Source organism: Triturus cristatus, chromosome 11 (genome assembly GCF_964204655.1).
Source record: "Triturus cristatus chromosome 11, aTriCri1.1, whole genome shotgun sequence".
Lineage (NCBI taxonomy): Eukaryota > Metazoa > Chordata > Amphibia > Caudata > Salamandridae > Triturus > Triturus cristatus.
Window position 1 is genome coordinate 1,005,945,994 of NC_140594.1, and position 20,965 is coordinate 1,005,966,958.

A 20,965-nucleotide genomic window follows, 5' to 3' on the forward strand; every position below is an offset into this window, starting at 1 on the left:
ATGGCCTTGGGAACTCCATCCCATAGGCTGACTCAGAGGCTATGTCCCTGGGAGCCCACCCCTGGGACATTGTGTATTCTCTGCTCGCACTGGTGAGGGTAAGGAAACCTGTTTTGTTCTCGCTTGGTGGGAGGATTTTCAAAACTCCCGCCAAGCGGGAGCAAACACCAAGTCCACTCCCAGCGGGTTGGGAGCTTCAAAAATGTATAACATGTTCTATTCCTCTAAACACCTATGGTGCATTAGGAGCACATGTGTTTTGTAAACACTTACATCCATTAGCTGGATCCAAGATGTAGAAAATTGGGTAGAGAAATAATATGGTACTTACTTGCCACTATGTAAACTATAAAACAAACAAACTGATTTATTGGATGATGTCATCAGTGAGGTCATCAATGATACCATTTAAGATGTCATCAGTGTTGTCATAAATTATGTCATAGAACCGTCATGAGCAATGGCATATGTGAGATCATAAGGAGTGCATGGTGGGGATGCAAATTATAGTTAGCGCTGCTAACTATAAAAAGTGAATTTGTGGTTTAAAACTTTAATGTTGTCATTGAAAAATTCAGCTAACGATGGGGCATATTATCAAGAACGGCGTTAAAATTATCACCGCTTTAGCGGCAGGCAACTGCCGCTAAAGCGGCGATAATGGGCTTGATAATATGCCCTTGAGAATTCCAATAGAAGCCCATGTTCTGGTGTGAAACCTGAGCTTCTATTGGAATTCTCAAGGGCATATTATCAAGCCCATCACCGCCGCTTTAGCGGCAGTTTCCTGCCGCTAAAGCGGTGAAAATTTTAACGCCGTTCTCGATAATATGCCCCTATGACGTTTGCTTAACCTTTGTTTTTTTAAGTGAGATATATATATATTCATATATCCAAAACAACTGCTGTGCTTAGCGGCTCACCAATCCCACGATGTTGGTGCCGGTTCAACGGTTACAGCAACCGAAATTATTTTCCAAAGATAGCTTCACACGTCCTTCCACCGAAGGTGATAAAGCAAAGGAACGGCACACCAGGAGAATGTACAAGTTTTTATTGTACACAAACAACAGGACGACGCGTTTCGGCGTTAAGCCTTTTTCGAGTGAAATAAAATCGGCAAATTCCTCTAGAAATAGGCACCATCGTTTTCAAAGTGACGGAAAACATAGAAGACATACTATAATCGTGTACGGAGCTTCGATCTTACAATCAACAATAAATAATAAATTTCAACAATAGATTCAATTCAATTTTTTGCCATGATCTTTGGTATAAGTCATGATTGTAAACATTAACCAAAATTAATTGTTGTGCTTTAAAACAAATGTGCATTTCGTCATGTACAATAAAGTTTTTTGGTTAAATGTGCAACCGCTCCGTTGCTATGTCTGAAATTGGTCATTTTTCATTTGTGCATACGTAAATACCATGATTAAGCACTATTGACAATCCTGAATGACCATATACAATATACATGACGGATTGAGTTTCGGACACTCCTCTGCCATACTAATGATAAAATACCATGTATGCGAGTTCTTGCCCTCTCAACAAAAATACAATCTACAGATATGGGACCGCTCCGTTAGTGTGTCAAAGTTTAACCATATTTCATTTATACAAGCGTAGATGCCATGAATAAGCAGTATTGACAATCTTAGATGACCATGTGTAATATACATAACAGATTTTGGATTAGGGACCGTACTCTGCCATACTAATGATGAAATACCATATATGCGAGTTATAGTCCTATCAACATGAGTACAATCTGTAATTATGCCATCAATGGTTTAACATTCTTTGAGATTTACAGCGCGACATATGACAATTACACATGTCAAAAAAGGAAATTAAAGGTAATGTACCATGATGATAATACTATTTGAAAATCACATTTTAATTTTTGAATTTTTAAATTTTTAAATTTTACACAGCGCGATACATAATAATTATCCATGTCAAAGAAAGAAATTATAGGTAATGTACCGATGGAATAATAATCATAGTAACAATGATGGGTAATGTACCCACCATCTTGGCCATGTTGTCATCTATGTGTTGTCTGTCTGCCTACTGATTCTCTTGGATATCCCAGGGGAAAGCCACTGTAAAGTGATGTGCCTACGGTGTGATAAGTGATATCTGAACTGTTTAAGTGCTAATAGTGCTCATAAAGGGAAATGGACAGGATATTTATGTTAGTCGAGACATCCTAATAAAAGCGCAATTTTGCAGAGAGAATTGTTTAGTTTCTTATTAAAGGATATGTACTCCTAGATGTTTCTAAGCCTTATTCTACAGGGAAAGCTAAGGGATAACTACTGTCCTAATTTCAATTAAAATCAGTGATACAGTGCAAATAATAATAATGAAAAGGAGAACAAGATACTGCTACTATGTCTAATTCAACCTATATGAGTGGCCAATTCTTCACCACTATTGAGACCATTTGGGGTTTTTGTGTTTAAGTCAATTATATATCAGGATTCTTTTACTCTCAAATTACGCTCCCGATCTCCTCCCCGGACATGTGGCAAAATCCGGTCAATACCGAAAAAACGCAAGAGTTTTTTATCCCTGTTGTGTTTGTGTGCAAAATGGCGGGCTACTGGGTAATTACCATCTCGATTAGTTATTGCCCGTAAATGCTGAAAAATATGTGTTTTCAATGGTAATTTGGTGCTACCAATATAGTAATACCCGCATGGGCATTTCCAAAGCATAGATGGTATAGTCACTGTTGCAATTGATAATTTTCGTGATCTTCTTGGTTACCCCAGTTTTAGTTTGGTACTTAGTACGATTCACGCCATTTTTGCATGCCTTACATGATCCACATGTGGTGAATCCATTAGGGGGATTTAACCAGTTAAGGCCCACTGCTTCTTGAGGATAGCTATGAACCAGAGAATCTCTAAGGGATTTAGCTGTCCTATATGTTATTTTGGGACTTTGGCCAACATGCTTGCCAATTATGGGGTCTGCTGTAAGTAAGCCCCAATGTGCCTTCATAAGCTTTCTCAAATCTGATGCCCCTTTACTGAATGTAGTTATCATTCTAGGTATTTTGTCATTCTTTTTGATGGGGTCTGATTCTTGTTTGGATAGATCTTTGAAAAGGAGTTCCCTCTGTGTAATGCCTTTGAGTTTGTTTTTGGCCTTTTGCAAGGTTTTGGTGCCATAACCTCTGATTTTAAATCTATTTACCATATTGGTTTGCTCTGCAATGTAGTTCTCTGTTGTGTTGCAATTACGACGGGCCCGTAGCATCTCCCCATAGGGGATGCTTTCAATGAGTGGAACGGGATGATTGCTTGACCCATGTAGGATGGTGTTTCCTGCTGTTTCCTTTCTGTGGAGATGTGTTGTTATTTTACTATCCACTATCTGTATGCAAATGTCCAAAAATTCACAGTAATTTTTGCTAAGTTTGTATGTAAATTTGAGATTAAGATCATTTATTTCCAATTTGCGTATAAATTGCATGGCCTGTTCAACAGGACCATCCCAAATTAGAAATAAATCGTCAATGTATCTTATCCAAATGGGTATGTGATCAGTATATTGTTCATTACCTTCGGTCCAGACAATTTGCTCCTCCCACCAGCCTAGGAACAAGTTCGCTGGGCTGGGGGCAAAGCAAGTGCCCATCGCCGTCCCTGAGCATTGACGATAAACACTTTTCTCAAATAGAAAGATATTTTCCTCTAAGCAATATAGCATCATGACTTCTAGCATTGCATTATGTTCCCACATTGTGATGTGTCTACTTTTGAGAAAGTGCATGCATGCTTCTACACCTTTTTTTTGGTCAATACATGTATATAGGGAGCATACATCAAGTGCGATCATTGTGAAATTATCCTCCCATTGCACATCGTAAATTCTTTTCAAAAAATCTGTACTGTCCTTGCAATAAGACCTCAAATTAACAACGTATTTAGAAAGATAAGAATCCAGAAATATTGAAGTGTTTTCCAATAATCCCCCATTGGAGGAAACTATAGGACGCCCTGGTGGATTGGTGGCGTCCTTATGTATTTTTGGGAGGAGGTACAAGCAGGGTATACGTGGATTGTCAGTTTTAAGGAATTTGTACTCTTCTTCGTCTAAAAGACCACATAGATGCCAGTTAATCAATAAATCATGATATCGTTTGATAGATGTTTTGTATCTGTTCCAGTTAATCTCTTCATAACAAGTATGATCAGAAAGTTGGCGTATTGCCTCATCTCGATACTGTTTTTGATCCATAATTACAATGTTGCCCCCCTTATCAGAGGGCTTGATAATGATGGTAGGGTCATTTTCTAATGCTTGTAAAGCTTCCCGTTGATCTTTTGACAGATTTTCATACTGACTTTTTGCTTTTTTTAAACGTAGTTGCTTGAGACCTTGTATAACAGCCGAATTGTAGGCTTCGATGTTGTCATAAGGGACATTGGGATTATATTTTGATTTTGACTTGTTACTATGATTATTATTCCATCGGTACATTACCTATAATTTCTTTCTTTGACATGGATAATTATTATATATCGCGCTGTGTAAAATTTAAAAATTTAAAAATTCAAAAATTAAAATGTGATTTTCAAATAGTATTATCATCATGGTACATTACCTTTAATTTCCTTTTTTGACATGTGTAATTGTCATATGTCGCGCTGTAAATCTCAAAGAATGTTCAACCATTGATGGCATAATTACAGATTGTACTCATGTTGATAGGACTATAACTCGCATATATGGTATTTTATCATTAGTATGGCAGAGTACGGTCCCTAATCCAAAATCTGTTATGTATATTACACATGGTCATCTAAGATTGTCAATGCTGCTTATTCATGGCATCTACGCTTGTATAAATGAAATATGGTTAAACTTTGACACACTAACGGAGCGGTCCCATATCTGTAGATTGTATTTTTGTTGAGAGGGCAAGAACTCGCATACATGGTATTTTATCATTAGTATGGCAGAGGAGTGTCCAAAACTCAATCCGTCATGTATATTGTATATGGTCATTCAGGATTGTCAATAGTGCTTAATCATTGTATTTACGTATGCACAAATGAAAAATGACCAATTTCAGACATAGCAACGGAGCGGTTGCACATTTAACCAAAAAACTTTATTGTACATGACGAAATGCACATTTGTTTTAAAGCACAACAATTAATTTTGGTTAATGTTTACAATCATGACTTATACCAAAGATCATGCCAAAAAATTGAATTGAATCTATTGTTGAAATGTATTATTTATTGTTGATTGTAAGATCGAAGCTCCGTACACGATTATAGTATGTCTTCTATGTTTTCCGTCACTTTGAAAACAATGGTGCCTATTTCTAGAGGAATTTGCCCATTTTATTTCACTCGAAAAAGGCTTAACGCCGAAACGCGTCGTCTTGTTGTTTGTGTACAATAAAAACTTGTACATTCTCCTGGTGTGCCGTTCCTTTGCTTTATCACCTTCGGTGGAAGGACGTGTGAAGCTATCTTTGAAAAATATATTTATATATATTTATATTTATTAATCTATTTCATGTATAAATGTAAGGAAGCAACCGAGGAGTTCCATGACCATACAGGGGAACATGGACGAAGGCCGAGTTTTTTAATAAAGTTAATGTGACTTGCAATATCCTTTTTATGAATAGCAGAGTGTGCTTTATTCCTTATAATATATGATCAAACCATCACCTTCCAGGAAATCCTTGGTGCACAGCTCTTTCATATGAAAGAGACAGCATGCTTGCAAACATGAAGATTAAAATAGAATTTCTAGTGCAAAATTAAACATATCAGAAAAGCTGTTTGATAGTTGTGGCAAAAAGGTATTAGAAGCAGTTCAATACAACTTATTTTTTTTAAAGGTGCAGTAGAAACATATAAAGATTTTAACTTTTTTATGATTACCCAAAGGGAGCAAAAAATTAACATTTTGTCATAAATATCTACTTTCTTCCTGTCAATAAACAGCTAGAAAAATAGAGCAGAATGAAAAGCAATGCTTTCTTTTTTATCCTTTAAACAGCTGCTTTAATTATGCTTTGTGACCTGACCTTGCTTTTTTCTTGGCTGCTGGCTCTGGCAGCAGGCACTGAGATATCAGAACTTAACTGTAATAAGTTATTACAGTTAAGTTCTGACATAATTTCTTTTTAATTAGGTACTCGGGGCGTCACAAGTCGTCAATTATAAAAAAAAAAGTTAGAGAAGCGGGTTTTTTATACAGGGATTGCAGAATCCTATACGTTGTAATATAAACATAGCAGTCTGTTTGAGATGCTTGATATATTTTATCCTGTGGTTAAACTGCAAACAATGCCTTAGAACTTCTGAAAGTTATTAGCACTATTCCATATACTTTTCAAAGTATATTTTGAACCACTCACAATTGTGCTGATATACCTACCGCACTTATGCTGTTGACAAACAAATGTAGTCTAAATAGATGCACCTGAATCAATTAGAGAATTATTTTGAATACCTACAGCAGGTCTGAGCTAGATGCAATAAATGCTGCCAATACTGAAGCCCCGTTCATTGGCCCAGGTAAGCCCTCGGCTGTGCCTTTCAACAACTGTATTATACTATACCGAGGTGAAGAATATTGACCTCCAATAATATTGAATCCTAGTCTACTTCAACGACCACTGAATTTTAAGGAAAGTATGTAATTGCTATTCTTAACTCCACCTACACTTACCTTGGGAAGTATTGCTATGTATGGAAATGTAGATTTTGTGGAGTGGCAGAGGATGGAGCCAATGAGGATTGATCTTCTTCCAAAATAGGTAATATTGTCTTGGCGGTAAGTATACATGGAGTTAAAAATAGCAATTATATACTTAGCTTAAGAAGTAGTGGTCCATTGAAGTAGTGGATTCGATAGTATTGCCATACAATATATTGCGTCAATATAGTGACCCATCCACTCTTACTATTAACTAGGGGCCCACAGTGACCTCCAAGCACAACAATCGAAAGTTTTATTCGACTGTACTGTATCCCTCTTCCTGTAAGTCAATACAGCAACAAACAATGCCCTCTGCACCTCCAATGTGGAATACTCCTTCTACTGCTCATACTACATTGAACTGCACTGGTCCTAACAGGAGGAATCTCCCACGTTGTCTTCAGACACGCTCTCTGTATGACGCTTCCAGCAAAGATTATACTTACGGTGAAGAGTATTAAGAACCGTTCCCCTTTCCTATCATTTGACTGAAGAGACCCGACTAAACCACCTCCGAATTGATGGAATTGGGCTGGGTGTGGTTTGATCTTAAATCACCCGACACTTCATGGTCATGCAACAGATTATCTGTTCTTGGCAATTTATAGGAGACCTACATGGCTCCAAACTCTGGACCCCAACCTTCATCTCCATATCGAACAAGATTTCATTTATATAAACAATGATTGCATGTCATCCAGGATTGACTCCATCGCCTTCTTTTAAAGAGTCCTCTGTCCTGCATCCACCTCTGTTACCAATTTAGCCTCGCCCCTCCCTCTTCTCTACACACGTGGGAGCAGCTTCGCCAAGGTTTAAGCAAGTTAGAAATCACAACACCTAAAGTAAATAAGCATTTGCAATACAATAGGTCTTGCAGTTACGCAAGTTTAAGCTATTGGCATTGTAAATGACAATGCCTTTTATTTATGTTTTTAAAATGAAAACAAAAATAAAAGGCATCGTTATATGCAATGTCAATAGCTCAAGCTCGTGTAACTGCGAGACCTATTGCATTGCAAATGCTGTTTTTTTTATAGGTGCAATATATCCAAAGTGCAATACATACATACAGACGCCTTTCAACACAGATGTTTAACTAATTTAGAAAGAAAACCTTGTGAGTCGATTTTAGGGAGGAGCTTGTTTTAAGGCATCAATATGTAGGAATATTGACGGCCTCACAGTAAAAATACAATTAAATGTCATGGAGGTACATGAATTTGTATAAAGGCCAGGTGCATGGCACAATTTGTCTATGCAGACACACGTGGGAAAGAGGAAGTGACACGAGTACAACCCAAAAATTACCAGTATTCAACTATTAAATCAATGGTAAGACATAGCACACCAACAGTCATCTAATAAGTAAGGAGCAGAAACAATGATAAAAAAATGAGAATGTAATCGATCATTTACAAAACAAGATTTTATTAAAAAAATGCTATGCCTTGTTTGCACTGAATGATCAGGGAGATTTCATAAAAACATTTACTGTGGATATGCAATTCCCTATTCCCACTAAATTGCTATGTATTTAAAGATTTCTTAATCAATAATGACACGGTGATCACAGCAAACACACAGAAAGGGGTTAAACTATTAAAAAGAGTAAAATCTACATCGTGGGTATCAATGGCTTGAAATTTTTCAAACACCCATGCCCGATATTGTATTGACTTTAGTGCTGAAACAATTATAGCTACAGCACAAACAATCCATGCCTCTAGTACTGTACCTCAAATATTTTGAATATAAAACTCAGGTTGCACCTACCATAGGGGTACGAGTGCTCCATCTTGAATTTCGTTTGATGGTACCAACTACAATGCTGATTTCTCCCTGAACAACATAAATATTTTTATCCACCAACCACAGCGCCGCCTGGGATTCTGGCTGAGAGCGCAAAACTGAAAGCGCGGTGGGAGCGCACGAGACGCCGTGAACATGCACATCGGCTGTCCTGGCGTAATCTGGTGATCGCCAGAGAAGACACACCGTCTATCCCCGCTGAGGCTCCGAGTTTCAATGGGAGGCTGAACTGTCCTTGAGCCTGGCTCGCACCAAAACACGCTCATACGGCAGCACAGCCAGTGTGACGGCAGCCGCCTGAGCCGAGAGGTACATGGAGCAACCCGTGAGCTCTGGGAAGGCGTAATGATAAGGAATGCGGGGGGTAGCTGTAATACAACAACGCGTGGTTGAAGCTGCCCAGCGCTATCCCCATGAGACTATGAGTGCCCCTGCCCTCTGCGAGGATTAGCAGCCCCGGCTCTCCACCTCCAGCACAGAGTGCCGGACGGTAAGTAACTGTCCCGCCACATAATGACACGCAGAACAGCACTTACTGTGATGGCCTGAGCCGCTCCCAAAGCAGGTCAGCCTCCTCCATCACGGGGCTCAGCAGCAGGGCACGCCGGGTTGGTTCACAGCGACCCGAGGCTGGGGGTCCCTTGCCCGGCGATGAAGTTCAGTGCCACGTGGGCTTAGGCTCCCCGGACCGAGTGAGGAGGTGAGGAGCACGTGCTGCGTCTCAGCGGCTCTGTAGAGGAAGGCACAGGAGCAGGCTGTGCTGAGGAGGCAGCAGGCACGCTGAGTGCCACGGGTAACAGCAGAGAGGCGAGCCTCGCTCGTGAAAGTGAAAGCGTGGGGGAGCGCGCAAAAGTGATGAGATCGCCAGCGAAGAGAAGAGACCCTGCGGGTGCACATCGGCTGTCTGACAGAGATGCTGTGCACATGTCCTGTCCTGCCACTTCAGCTAACGCCGCCATACGCGTTCACAACTGATGTCTTTCAAGCGCGTGCACCTATCCTGTCCCGCATCGCAAAGCCAGTCGGCGACAATAGATCTCGCTAGCGAGCAGCTTTGCTGCGTCGCAAGGCGAGACCTAAAAATAAAAAGTGAGTTTCACTTCATGATCCTCTTGGCAAAATGGAGATACATCTTGTACTGAAGCAAGACTTGAAATTATTTCCCAGGAAATGCCCACTTTTTTTTATTGAGGAAGTGATATAAATTGGTACTTTCTAAATGACACCTGATATTTTCCAAATTCTCATAAAACACTGTGTTACTTTTGTAATTTTGGTTCCTGTTCCACACTATCAGCAGTTTCGCAATAGTTGGTATGTAGATTATATAAACATTCTCATTTTAGTAGCTTTTCAAGGTCATAAAAATGTGTGATTCTTTACTGTCAACTCAAAATCTAATGACACGCAGTTGAAAATGTGGTTTTACCACTGCTGCTGGTGAGCCAAAACACAGGTTTGTTTGCACTAATAATAAAGGAAAACGCCTGGTTTAAGTGACCAAAGATAACTTCTAGACAATGAAAAGTCGGAACAGATTTGCTGGTCGTCAATAAACATCAGGATGTTTGTGTTGCTTACAGAGTTGTATGTGCGACTTAGTAGTTACATTATTTCCTAAAAGGCTGGAAGAAATCATCCTGCTAAGTGTATATCCCGGATTTTTGGATTTCCTGTACGCTGATGTTTCTACTCTTCTGCTGGGCAAGCCCCAGTCCACCCCATTTCAGCAGACAATTGTTGTACTTTCAAGCCAGCACCCTCCACATCAGAGTATGCTAGTATATGAGATTTCAAAGTTAATTGTAAATTCTCAGGGCCCGATTCACAGAACTAACTTAAGACAAAATCCTAAACTTACTACCATTTTTGTATTCACAGAAGGCACTTACTCATTTTGGTATTCACAGAAGACACTTACTCTTCGAGAAAAATCCTAATTTTAAGACTTTCGGTATTCACAGAAGGCATTTAGGAGTCCTAAAGTTAGGACTCCTAACTTCTGTGAATACCGAAATGAGTAAGTGCCTTCTGTGAATACCAAAATGGTAATAAGTTTAGGATTTTGTCTTAAGTTAGTTCTGTGAATCGGGCCCTCAGTATCCTCAGAGGCCACCCTCCCTGGGTTTGTGTCACTTTTTAAAAGAGCAGGGAAGAAAACGTGCAACATCTCTCCCCAAACCCATCGCAGGTCTCTTGGGAAAGGGTTTCTAGCCCCTGGGCCTACCTGAAGGGCAGCCTGATCCTTCTCATTTTATTATTGTCATAGAGGTCCCCATCATTAGCTATATATTTGTACCGTGTGTTCACAGCTGGATAAATCATTCAAATTTAAAAACAGATTTTTCTAACTTAAAAATGTAGCTTTTGAGAGGAAAGTTCAGTAGTTTCCTAGCACTCAGTTTCAGCTGAGGTTTAGGGACATGCTGCGCTATCCCTGTTCGCAAACTAGCAATGTGCAAATTGTGAACAAGGAATTGTAACATGTAATGGCTGCTAATGTGGTAATGGTGTCCTGCAAGGGGCAGCAGACCATTATCCTTGCAGTTGATATCCCACACAGTAAACATTTTTTTTGTTTTTCAGCAACCCGCGTCCATTATAAAGAGACGCGCTCCTCTGAAAAGAAACATTTCCTGTTCGCGGAGGATACATGGGAGGGACCATGCAATAATCCCCTAGACCCCGGCCTCTCTGCTAGCAGCCATCCAACATGATCACAAATTGGAAGCTGTGCAGCAGGGATATTTTGTGGGCCAATCAATGACCTCTCCAAATTGAGAGATGGTCAATTTTAAATGATTTAAGGCTGCAATTGAGGTGACAAACCATTGACACATTCCTGTGCGAATCCCAAAGAGGAGGTAAATGCCTCTTTCACGTCTCTTCCATTTTGCGATTTGGAAAGGGCCACAAAAGCCAGTAGTGGCAGTGTGTGGATTGAGAGAAGGGGCAGGGGAGGAGGGTATCGTTGGACGGGGGGTGGGGGAGGACAGACATACATTTTTAAAAAACACTTACCTGCCTGCCGCATTGCGCCCCTCTGTTCTCCAGGTATAGATTCCACGAGTGCACTGCGGTCAATCCTGATGTCCCTTTCATTCTGCTAAAAGCAGTATCAGGATTGGCCAGAGCGCCAATGATTGGCACTCCCAGTTAGACAGGGAGCCTTGTGCCTGCTCTCTCCAACCCCGCAATGCAGCTCAGGTTGGAGAGAGCTTAAGTGCGCATGGCAGTTTGGCCGGCCTGAAAAGGCTGGCCAAACCCTCATGGGCACTGAATACCAGTGCAAACCACTCCTAACCCAGCCTTGGCTCCAAGAGAAGAAATAAAACAATTAAAAAAAAGGGTTTATCTTCGATTTATTTTTCATTTTTTTGGCTGCTGGCAGGGAGGGCGATGCTCCTAGCAGAGGAGCCGCAGCTGCCAAAAGCCCTTTTACAAATAAGAAGGTTTTTCCAACTCATGAAAGGGGTTTTGTATGTTATGAAAACATATTCTACAGCTGTGAAACATGTTTTGCAGGCTTTGCGACCGCTAAAAGCTTAAATAGCTGAGAGCACCTATAACAAAAGGCACTGAAATTGCAAGAGACAGATAAATTCTGTGTTGCAATATATTACAGTGGTGCCCCCACCCTCACCACGAAGAAATGTACACTGATTTGTTTACCTGACGAGGCGAGTAAGCGCTGCCGAGAATGAACAGCAAAAAGACTACCTTCAGGAAAGGAGCTTCCTCAATGGGAAGAGTTGCTCTGTCATGTTTGCTTATCCAAGATAACCTTACATAATCTGGTAGACTAGTTACACCTACTTTTTTTTTTGCGCTCTTTAGCTGAATTGACTTTGATATTTGAGGATCTTAAGGATGCCACATGCGGATAGATTTACAATTGTTCTTTTAGGTAATCTTTAACTTGCTATAGTCTGCTTTATAATCAATAGTTAAGGTTTCAACATGGGATCAAGCAAAGACCAGAAGGTTTTGGAGATATGAGCACTCTCAGGTAGATTTACTACTGCCCAACAATCTGCAGTCATAAACTTGGAACCATCTGACAGCAAGGAATTTCCAGAATCAAATATTGCCCCTATAGTCGCTCTATTTTTATTTTATTATGCTACTCCAACACAGTGGCGTAGGCAAAGTTGAGGGGGGCCCCCCTGCCACGCACATGGAGGGGCCTCTGGTCCGGATTTAATCCGGAGCTATTGGGCCTGAGTACTGTGCTGAGGGGGCCCCCCACACCGCGGTGGCTGCGGGGGCCTGTGTTACGCCCCTGCACGAACAGAAACTTCAGTCTCCTCAGCAGTTTAAAGTGGCAATGAAAAGACAAAATATTTATATTCATTTGGCCATTAGTGGGCAGGTGGGAGTTAAATATCAATTTTGGGCCTCGTTATGAAAGAACGGATAACGGATATGTGCGGTAACTACTGTTAAAGAGCATATCGTAATTATGAGTTTTACATCCACTGTTGCAGTTTGCCAGGTCAAGCCTGCCAGAATTTAAAGGGAGGCATGCCTTATAATTACTGGGAGATATAGATTTTGGTTCAGTAAACAACATCTGCATATTATGCCCCATTTCATTGGGAACACTCTAAACAAGGGGAGATGATCTCATGCAATAAATTCTTAGTGTCCGATTTTTTTGATGTATGTGACAATTATTACATCAAAAAACAGGCCTCTCACAAAATCCAAAAGATTTATCAGACGCTGACAACATACATGAAAACCACCCTAGATACTACCAAGGAGGCGTGGCAGCGAGATATCCGCACACTCATGGAGGACGATTGGGCGGAGGCTGTCGCGGGTCCGCGATATGCGGCGGTGGCCACTAAATACCGCTTTATACAATTCAAGTATTTACATCGGGCATATTACACTCGGCACCGCGTCTGGCGCATGAACTTAATTGAGTCCCCCACGTGTCTCAGATGCGCTGCTGGCGACGGCACCTTCATACACACGGTGTGGGACTGTGGTCGGTTGCGCCCGTTCTGGGATGCGGTTCTGTCATGCTTGGGGGGAGTGCTGGGCTGGGAGCTACCCCTCGATCCCCGATTAACACTATTGCACTGTACCGAGGAGATAGGGGGCAATATCTATAAGCGGCACCTTCTGTTTCTGGGTTTGACGCTGGCCAAACGAGATATTGCCCAGCATTGGAAGTCCTCTACCCCGCCCCCGGTTTAGGCCTGGAAGAAGGCGTTGGATCGCTGCATGTCCGCGGAAGAGGCAGTATTCTTGGCAAGGGGTTGTCCGAACAAGCATAGTAAAGTCTGGAAGAGATGGGCACGATATCGGGGCATCGTATTATCCGTACGGGCGGCTGCAGCGACATTGGACCCAATAGAGAGACTGATCAGAGCCCCGGTGGCTTCCCCTTCGAGGCCCCATGACCTATGAGCTGCAGGAGGGGAACCAGAATATGGAACGAACACTGATGGGAAATGTTGCATATCCATGTTGGACTGTGGGTTGCTGTGCTGTGCGGGAGGGGGGAGGGTTTGTGGGTCTGATGTTCTGCAGACCAGGGGGGGGCCGAACAGGGATGCCAATTCTCACTATTCTTATATCCGTATTGGTACCATATATAGGGGCGAGTTCCCCGGTGTCCTTAAAATGCCAATAGACAGCCTCATGCATCAAGCCAAAATCCAGTCGGTAAAATACCGATTCGCTAATAGCTCCCGGTATTGAGTTAAAAATACCCAATCCCAATGCATCAACCCAAAAGCAAAAATCGCTATTTAAGGAATCCTTAAATAGCGATTCCTTAAATAGCGATAGCATTTAAGGAATCCCAAATTGAGATTCCTTAATTTAAGGAATCTCTATTTGGGATTCCTTAAATGCAATGCATGAAAGTAAAAAAAATTAGCGAATTCGCTAATAGGGGGAGCAAATTACCATGAAGATGAAATGCATGGTAATTTGCTAAAAGTTTGAAAAATGCACTTTTGTGCATTTTTCAAAGTTTCATGTTGCGCACACACATGCCCTTAGAGCATGTGTGTGTGCAACATATGTGCACATATCAATTTCAGGGGTGCAATAGGGTGTCATTTTGACACCCTTGCACCCTTGAAATTGCATGAGCAATTTGTGAGAACCTACTGGTACTCGCTATTTGCTCATGCAATCTCCAATTCATTCCTATGGGCCTGGAGGCCCATAGGAATGATTGGGATGGCATTCCTTAATTGCTACTCGCAATTTGCTAGTAGCAATTAAGGAAAGTTAAGGAATCGCTATTTGAATAGCGATTCCTACATGCATAGCCTTTTGCTATTCCTTATTAGCGATTCCTTATTTTTCGCTAATAAGGAATCGCAAATGCCAATGTTGATGCATATGCCCCAGAGTGTGTTGTCAAAAAAAAAAAAAAAAACACGCCTCTCATTCTGAGGATATTTAATGGTGTCTTGTATCAAAATCTCAGTAGGACCTACTGTAAAACAGCCGAACAACAATCTTCCCTTTTTTAGCTGAATGTCAGGATTGAAAAACAGAAACTGTATCTTAGCTTGATTCAGTCTTAGCCAGCTGATATCCATCCACGCTTGGCTTAAGGAAAATTCCTCTGCGCTCCTCCCCACTCTCTTCACCATTCTATGGATTATACAAGAATAGAAAACCACTTTGGCGCATCCACATAATTTAGAAAATCTACCTGAAAAGCCATCAAGAGATCGCACCGCGGTGGTAAATGGAAATCAAGCAGGATGAAAGAAAGTCATAGGCTTTGAGGGATGCCATAACTAATGGTTTTCTAATGTGCTTTTTTTATCCAATAATCTCCCTGGACATTTAATCTAATAGAATGATAACAGCCATATTTTCAAAGCCCATCATCCTTTACCTACTCTCTCCATTCACTCTTTCCTTAGGGTTGTCTGTTTATTGGTGCCAAACTCTGCAGACACGTCCAGCAGCATTTACAGGGCAGGATCCGCAGAATCCACAATTTTGTAAAGGGCCGATTGGCTGGCAAGACCGACAGTTTCCAAGCATTCATCCACACAAAACCCAGATCGTTCACCCACTGGGATCTCAAACAACTCCACCAGTTTACTGAGTTACATAATGGTTACTTGGTCGAAGTTCTTCCAGTATGGGAATGTTCAATTTGGGTCTAGAGTTGTTGCGGTCAAGAGAATCTAGGGTGGTCTCTTTAAGCAGTTGTGCAACACAAGTGTGTTTTAGCTCACTAAGGGCCATATGTATGAAGCCAAATACCGGTCGGTAACGGCCGATTTTCGGTAAATATCCCGTTACCGACCGGTATTTAGGCATTTGCTATGTAGGGGGCATATTTCAGGTTTTACCGAATCGGTAAAATTACCGATTCGGTAAATACCGAATCCTGAAATGAGATGTAGGAAACACTGTTTGAGTGTTGTGTAGGAATTAGAATTCGGTATTTACCACCAAATATAGGTTGGTGATAAATACCGAATACATTGCAAAAAGCAATATTTTGCTGAAATAAGAGTGCCATGTGGCAGACATACATGCCCTTAGGGCATGTATGTCCGCCACATGTGCACACATGCAGGAATCAGGGGTGCAACAGGGTGTCAATGTGACACCCTGCCACCCTTGAATGTGCTCCCCCCATTACCGAATCGGTATTTACCGATTCGGTAATGAGGCATACCTTCCCATTGATTCCTATGGGCCTCCAGGCCCATAGGAATCAATGGGAAGGTATGCCTCATTACCGAATCGGTAAATACCGATTCGGTAATTACCGAATTTCTCCGATTCGGTAACATTTACCGAATTATTACCTACATACAATTTACCGATTCTTAAATACCGAATCGGTAAAATTCGGTATTTAAGAATCGGTAAATTGTATGCCACCTACATATGGCCCTAAGAAACAGAACTCTCCTGAGCTTGTTTTAAATACTCATATTATATAGTGGAAAATCATAATTTTTCTTGATGACTCCAAATAGACAAGGGTAACTAGGTCAAAACATGGATTAAAACTGTTTAGCCAATACATAATTTCTTCCAGGGAGATGTTTCCTAAAAGTAATAATAGGGCAACATTCCCAGGAGTCATCTTTCTGATTTTTCAAGAGGGAGGAAGAGTTCAATCTAATTTGCTCCACTTTCTGATAAAGTATCCCTCTGTGCTTTTACATCAGTCTTTCAGCACACTAGGCACCCTTTCCTTGACAATGAAATCTGCAAAGCCCTTCAGAGTGTAGATAAGTTTCTTAGTGGAGTTATTAGCCTTCTTTATTTTCTTGGAAAATAAGCCCCCTTAGCTTTTGCAATTGATTGCTTATACCTTCTTCATTTCTGTTTCGCACCCAGCATTTTTTGACTTTCTAAGGCCCCTTTTCCCCAGCCCTTTCAAAATTACTAGCCTCAGCCCTTTAAAGTCTCATATTACCTGAAAACAGGGCCGGACTGGCGGGGGAGGCTGGAAGGGTGGGGGCCGGTTTTGAGAGGGTGGGGGCCGGTTTTGTTACTGGGGGCTGGCTTTGCAGCGTTGCTGCAATATCAGCCCCCAGTAACAAAAGCAGCAGCGCCCCCAGTCCTCCCCCTCCACGAGGCTGCTCTGACAAAATTGCCAGGGCTGGTTTGTGTTCTCAGTGCAGCCCTGCCTGAAAACCACTAATTGGTCTTCTTTTGTTCTTTTGTGACACCCTGTTCTTAGAGGGGGGAAATTGCCCTACAAAAGTGAATAATGTGTGGTTGTATCAGTTATAAACAGCTTAATTCTCCGAAAAACAGGAAACCACTCTGCTGGGGTACTGGAATCCTGTCATTAGAGCCACATGACCTTTGAGAGCTTCTCAAATTCTGTCATCCCTTCCTCCTGTTCTCTTCTCTAATTCTTCTGTTTCCTGGAGTCTTATTGACCTAGCTCCCATAATTCACAATTATCCTCCCTCACTAGACATTTTCCTTTCAATGTTATAGAACCCTCCCTGGAAATCTCCAAGAAAATATCCCTCCAACTGAATGATTTAACATTAGAGCAGATTTGAATGTACGATAGAATCCCATTAATACAGAGCCCTCAAACTACACTTGATTCTATCTCAGACAGGGGTTGTGGCTTGAACACCGACTATGCCGGACTCCTTGAAGATCTCCAGCACAAACTCCTGCATTGGCGTAGATAGTGGCTGCTCCGGTCAGCCGTACAGTGGACCTCCTGGACCCCTTGGAGCACCCTCTGCTGCATCTGGGCCACCGGCCATGGTGGTTACTGGCCGATCCTGCTGAACCGTGGCCCTGTTGCAAATCGCAAAACGGGGACCAGAGCCCTCGAGGGAGATGACCAGACAATCCTGAGTTCAGCAATGCTAGCTGCCAAGTGGCTGGTGTGGCCCGTGGCACTCCCAGATCATGCTGCAGAGTGTCTGTTAGCACAACCCCCTCCCTGATCCTTCTGTACTGCTGCCCAGCCAAGAAGTACAAAATGATTCCTGTGGCCCCGGGGAGGTAAATGTACGGTCCTGGGACCTGCATTACCTGCCTTTGGGCGAGGTTGTGGCCTGCGGCACTCCTAGCTCCTGCTGTGGTGCCCGATCTGTGTTGACTATTGCTGCAGCTCCCTTCCCAGGGGAAGGCAGAGGAGAGAACCTGTGCTCGGGCTGTTGACAAGGTTGGTGTGGTTACGGCCAGGTGGCTGCTTCCGGGGACATATTAGACAGGCTCTCCACTTTGCACTTTTCGCTAGTGCTCTCTGGGATGGTGGCGCATTACAAAATTGCCTATCTGCCATGGACCTGGTGCATGGGGCTCTGGATCTCATTGCGCCTCCTTTGCCTGTGCCGCAGCAATTGGCCTTGATTGCCTCATTGGACTGGGACTGGGACTCCCCCCTGCTAATCTCGTTGATTGAGGAGACCCTAAGCAGCACTGTACCTGCATCCCCCACTGACCTGTAGGTGTGTAACTCTTTGATGAACCGGCTGTCCGTATCATTTTATATGTTCCTGCTGGGCAGCATGGGGGCTGGCCGGGCGGGTGGGCTGCTCTGCTCGCAGGGCAGGGGAGGAGTGTAGAGCAGATTTGAATGTACGATAGAATCCCATTAATACAGAGCCCTCAAACTACACTTGATTCTATCTCAGACAGGGGTTGTGGCTTGAACACCGACTATGCCGGACTCCTTGAAGAGCTCCAGCACAAACTCCTGCATTGGCGTAGATAGTGGCTGCTCCGGTCAGCCGTACAGTGGACCCCCTGGACCCCTTGGAGCACCCTCTGCTGCATCTGGGCCGCCGGCCATGGTGGTTACTGGCCGATCCTGCTGAACCGTGGCCCTGTTGCAAATCGCAAAACGGGGACCAGAGCCCTCGAGGGAGATGACCAGACAATCCTGAGTTCAGCAATGCTAGCTGCCAAGTGGCTGGTGTGGCCCGTGGCACTCCCAGATCATGCTGCAGAGTGTCTGTTAGCACAACCCCCTCCCTGATCCTTCTGTACTGCTGCCCAGCCAAGAAGTACAAAATGGTGCCTGTGGCCCCGGGGAGGTAAACGTACGGTCCTGGGACCTGCATTACCTGCCTTTGGGCGAGGTTGTGGCCTGCGGCACTCCTAGCTCCTGCTGTGGTGCCCGATCTGTGTTGACTATTGCTGTAGCTCCCTTCCCAGGGGAAGGCAGAGGAGAGAACCTGTGCTCGGGCTGTTGACAAGGTTGGTGTGGTTACGGCCAGGTGGCTGCTTCCGGGGACATATTAGACAGGCTCTCCACTTTGCACTTTTCGCTAGTGCTCTCTGGGATGGTGGCGCATTACAAAATTGCCTATCTGCCATGGACCTGGTGCATGGGGCTCTGGATCTCATTGCGCCTCCTTTGCCTGTGCCGCAGCAATTGGCCTTGATTGCCTCATTGGACTGGGACTGGGACTCCCCCCTGCTAATCTCGTTGATTGAGGAGACCCTAAGCAGCACTGTACCTGCATCCCCCACTGACCTGTAGGTGTGTAACTCTTTGATGAACCGGCTGTCCGTATCATTTTATATGTTCCTGCTGGGCAGCATGGGGGCTGGCCGGGCGGGTGGGCTGCTCTGCTCGCAGGGCAGGGGAGGAGTGGTGGGCACACTAAAGCAAGCATGATGCTCTGGCCCACCGTCATGGGCCGGCAAAAGAGTCATGCGCACTTAGCATGTTCTCCACCCAGGCTGCATTACAGCTTGGGTGGAGAACATGGCCAGGCCCCCAGTTCCCGTCTGACCGTCGAACTATGCCGCTCAGACCAATCACAATGCAGCATTGTGATTTGTTTAGGGGTGCCTGGCTGCTATCTGTTTGGCCAATGTGAAAGAGAGAAGACGAGGGAAAGAGCAGCAAGGAGGTAAATGTTTTTTTTACAACCTCTTACCCTCTTGCCTCCCACCCCAGATCTGTGCTGACTGGTACTGAGGCAGTACAATAACCCCAGAATAGCTGCTACAAAATATCAGAATTGGACAAAAATACACATTTAAACGCACATATTACAAGACCTAGGGTTAATGTCAAGAGTAATAGATAGAACGAGTCATAAAAGAAGTAATGGGAAAAGCTCAAAATAGAAGTAGGGAGGTGTTTGTGTAAAATCACTGGGTAAAAAACAAAGATTAAAGTAACGTTATAGTTAGATCAAATGCTCAGTAACAACGTAATGTTTTAAACTTTAACAATCACTAAAATTCACCAGTTATAGTTATCTCAAGTAACTATAACTCATGCCCTAAGGTAGCTATAACTCGCGCCCCTGCCATGCTTTTTCTCTAAGCCACAACACAACTGGCCTAAACCACATTCTGACAAAAGCACTTCATGTTCAAGCTCACCACTGTTCCACACACACCGACTTAAGAATCACCAACTTGAGGGGAACACCCCCCCCCCCCACCACCTTCTGACTGCATGCTGTGGGACAAGGCTGTAAACTTCTCCATGTTCAGTGGAAGCGGGCCATACCCAAGATTTTACCATTTTGGAAAGCCAATCTCTGTTCAACATGTAATTTAGGCGAAACTATTTAATCAAGAATAGGAGAATATAAAATGTTATTTGGTGCGGGTTGTGGTTAAGTTAATAATATATTAATTTTCCAATGCCCTTACCAATGCATTCATACATTTGGATAGGTCTATTTTTTAATCTGGAAATGGAAGATGTGAACAGGAGCCTCATCTATCAAGTTTCATCAGTTCATCTCATGTTTCCTTTTAACAAGCATAAAAACTTACAATTAAAACACTGTGAAATTAGCAGCGGTCCATCCAGGTAAGCGCGGTGAGGCGTGGCGGAGGGGATGTCGACAGACGACGGAATAGTAATTATTTTTTAATTTAATTTTCCCTATTCTGTCGACTTACCCCCTCCAGCCGTGCTTAACTGCATGGACCGCCGCTGTGT

At 42.9% G+C, this 20,965-nt stretch overlaps 1 protein-coding gene across 2 annotated transcripts in view; it reads right to left on the reverse strand.

Moving 5' to 3' along the window:
- Positions 1 to 20,965, reverse strand: part of LOC146785833 (uncharacterized) — a 63,826-nt gene that overhangs the window by 32,821 nt on the left and 10,040 nt on the right. The window lies entirely within an intron of this gene.